This window comes from Cephus cinctus, unplaced genomic scaffold (assembly GCF_000341935.2).
Source record: "Cephus cinctus unplaced genomic scaffold, Ccin1 Ccin1_scaffold1159, whole genome shotgun sequence".
Lineage (NCBI taxonomy): Eukaryota > Metazoa > Arthropoda > Insecta > Hymenoptera > Cephidae > Cephus > Cephus cinctus.
The window spans coordinates 34,001-37,903 of NW_014333649.1; the positions used below are offsets into that span (position 1 = coordinate 34,001).

Genomic DNA, 3,903 nt, shown 5'->3' on the forward strand with positions numbered 1-3,903 from the left:
CCTTTGGATACAGTTCTCGGCCTCCACGGATTAGCTGCACCAGCTCCGGTGAGGATTCCCAATTTATTAATTGGTGAAGGGATCTCGATAGACAATTAAGATTCGTTCTGATACGTTCTCGATTCGTCGCTCTCTGTCGCTCGCACTATTTGCCGGACTCTTACTCCGACCCTCTCTACCTCAAACCTAGCAGCCTGAGCGGCCGTGCATTTCCGTAACCGTCCGCTCCCGTTCGTGTATCCAGTTGCGTTTGCTGATTTTACGCGACCCCAAAAATCGACAGGATCCGTTAAGCTATCGCCTCTTCTGATAGGTTCCGTCAGAGCTCTCGTTCTTGGTGGAGTTGGGCCTGTTCCATCCCAACTCCCAGTTTATACCGGCTCGTCAGTTCCCGGTAAAAAAAGAATTGACTGGCGCCCGCCTGGCTTGCGGATGCACGAACGACGGGTGGACGGCCGAAGGTAACGTAGGTTGGTTCTCGAAGATAGTCGTTCCCGTATGTCTTGCTATCGGTGTCGGGTCAAGTTAAAGAAAAATTACGTTACAAGGGTTACGGTAGTTTCTGAGGGTACACTACCCTTTTTCATATGGAATGTCGGGGTTTTCGAGGCGTCGAGAGCATTACGGAATCGCAGCCCGCATCACCTAGGTCTCACTATATCGGACAATTTTAGTTATCGCTATTTTGTGGTTTCCGAAGTGGCGTGGTAATCTTGTACCCAAGTCTTGCAGATAGTTTAAATTAGCCGGTAGTTTCTAATGCCGGCTGTAGCGGTGCCCTTTATGTAAGAAGAGTACCGAACTGTTACCGGGTGTAGTTGATACTTGTCGCTTTCGCTCTTCGAGTGGGATAGATGGAAAGACATACATAAACACAGGTAACTTCACCGTGTAAATATAGTTTCTAGAGTCTAAATTTTATTACAGGACTTGAGAAGACATCCTGAATACCTGGACTATAAGAAAGGCGGGACCTGTCAGACGTCCGACTGTCGCAGGAAGCCTGGACGGGTCAAGGAAATCACCTGGGAGTCAGACAGTTGTCAGAGTTGGCGATCGCGAGGCCAATGCGGGTAGGCCTGTCGCCCTAGTGTACCGCAATGGTCACTATACTAGGCGACTTCCTGTGTCTTAGCGATACTGTTCTTCCGACTAAAAGAGATATTTCCTTAGCCAGCACAACCCTGGATGGGGAAAATTAGGACAACTGCCGCCTCGACTCAACAAGAGACTGGGGAGAATGATTCCCACAATTCGAGCTCCGCATGATATCACGGGCCCCGAAAATAGTGCAACCACCCTCGACGACAGAAACGCCAACTACTAACCAACACGGAGAACGGCTATCGGGCCGCCACTACAACCAATCAAGGAAGCAACTATTCATTCGTGTACGTACCGTTCTTGCGAGTGCCTCCTTTTTCCGTGATAATGCGATTTTCGTAACTATTAGGTTGGCAACTTATAAACCCGCCATTTTCTTCGACCACTTTCTAAAATGTTATAGAAGCTTCTAGAATAACTTAGTGCAGTATATAAATAGAGCGTGAGTGAAGGGTCTCGATCATTCAGTAATTAAACGTTGAGCGGTAAAGGTTACGGAAAACATGGATATTTCTCGAAGGGAACTTTGACTACTCTTACTTCACAAATTTCGTTTAGGTCGAAAAGCGACCGAAGCAATTTCGAATATATGTGCAACGATGGGTGAAAGTGTGGTGTCCTACGATACGGCCAAACATTGGTACAGGAGATTCAGGGAAAATTCAAGGAAATTTCGATCTTTCTGATGATGATCATCCAAGACGACCGCCTACAGTAAATGTGGAGGAACTAAAAAGGCTTATAGAAATGGATCCCAGATTAAGTTCGCGTTGTCTGTCGGAACAACTTCACTGCTCTCACACCGTAATAGAAAAACATCTCCATGCTTTAGGATTCAAGTGGAAATATGCAGTTTGGTTGCCACGTGAACTGACACCACGCTAATTTCAACAGGGAGCCGACGTGTGCATGGACTTGCTTAGTTTTCATCGTACCAAGGAGTAGCTGCGGGATGTTATTACTGGAGATGAAAAATGGGTGATGTACATTAATTTCACTCGTAGGCGTCAGTGGCTTAGAGCTGGAGGAACAAACACAAGTAGAAAGGTTCTATTAAGTGTGTGGTGGGGAATAAATGGGATTATTCACTGCGAGCTTCTACCGATGGATAGTACAGTCACAGCAGCTGTTTATTGTGAACAACTTGACCGTGTTGCAGCTAGATTACCAAAGAATTAAAGTAAAGTATTGTAACGTTACAAAACAATCATCCTCTCAGTACTCGTGTACTGAGAGCGCACGCGTTACAGAAGGACGGCAAAGACACGCGTCTAGTCGAAACACGCGCCGATAGATGGAGAACGTCTCCCAAAAGTGAAAATAAGGAAAGTTAGTATCAAAGTAATCCGATAGATGATTAGCGCTTCCCGCTAACAAATGTCAGATTACAATTTGTTAAATACGACATTTCAAGTCTATCGAAGGCAGTTCACTAAAAGTCGGAATTACTAGAGTAGATAAACTCAAGTTCATCGAGAATCTACAGCAATAGAGAGGATAGTGGCTAGTTGTCAGAAAACTCGTCGTACGTACTCGTGTCTAAAGGCTACGGGATATTAGCTCTTGCTACTCCACGTAAACCTTGCGTAGAAAGATTGTCAAAGCTCTGTGGAGACCACCGTGATCTTCCGCAGAGACTTTCATTATCGCCATATTGTAATCAGTCATCCGCGCCGTTAGGAGTTGCGTCGCACACAGTGCCATAGCCACTAGGTAGGCAAAGCGCCACTAGGGTTATTGAACCAACACGGGCAGATCCTCTGTACCTCACGCATAGGTCAGAGAGAGATAGGGATAGATAACAAACAGAGGCAGATACCTAGACAATCCGATTTTCTACAATACCGACTGTTAATCACGACTGGGTAATTGACACCTGCCTAAAACTACTGTATCGATCATCGATTATTTAATAAAATTTTGTTATTTTATGTCAGATTACAATTTGTTAAATACGACATTTCAAGTCTATCGAAGGCAGTTCACTAAAAGTCGGAATTACTAGAGTAGATAAACTCAAGTTCATCGAGAATCTACAGCAATAGAGAGGATAGTGGCTAGTTGTCAGAAAACTCGTCGTACGTACTCGTGTCTAAAGGCTACGGGATATTAGCTCTTGCTACTCCACGTAAACCTTGCGTAGAAAGATTGTCAAAGCTCTGTGGAGACCACCGTGATCTTCCGCAGAGACTTTCATTATCGCCATATTGTAATCAGTCATCCGCGCCGTTAGGAGTTGCGTCGCACACAGTGCCATAGCCACTAGGTAGGCAAAGCGCCACTAGGGTTATTGAACCAACACGGGCAGATCCTCTGTACCTCACGCATAGGTCAGAGAGAGATAGGGATAGATAACAAACAGAGGCAGATACCTAGACAATCCGATTTTCTACAATACCGACTGTTAATCACGACTGGGTAATTGACACCTGCCTAAAACTACTGTATCGATCATCGATTATTTAATAAAATTTTGTTATTTTATTTTACATTACCAACCTGTGTCGACTACATTCTTAAAGACGCCAGCCCCGAACACTTACCTGCATCCCATTTCGTACACTCACAAGGAGCGTACGAAATTGCACTATCGAAAAACGTTACAGTATCAAGAGACTCGGTCGAGTCTCGCGCCAAGTACAGGCAACCGGCTGTAACCAACGGGGATAGGGCTTGCCCGAAATCCTGAGGACACCCTGATTCAGCTCTCGGAGTGGACTCTCTAGTCTAGATCTCGTACTTGGCCTTCGGGCCAATTGCTCTCGTTACCGGCTCTCGGGCCTAGCTCTCGTTACGTGG

The 3,903-nt window shown here is 45.6% G+C and overlaps 1 long non-coding RNA gene across 1 annotated transcript in view; it reads left to right on the forward strand.

Annotated features, from left to right (window-relative positions):
* LOC112495034 overlaps positions 1 to 2,960 on the forward strand; it is a 4,259-nt gene extending 1,299 nt beyond the window's left edge. The window contains exons 2-3 of the long non-coding RNA XR_003061156.1: positions 928 to 1,073; positions 1,174 to 2,960. This is a non-coding gene — a long non-coding RNA (uncharacterized LOC112495034). The remainder of the gene's footprint in view (positions 1 to 927; positions 1,074 to 1,173) is intronic.
* Positions 2,961 to 3,903: the final 943 nt, after the last annotated feature.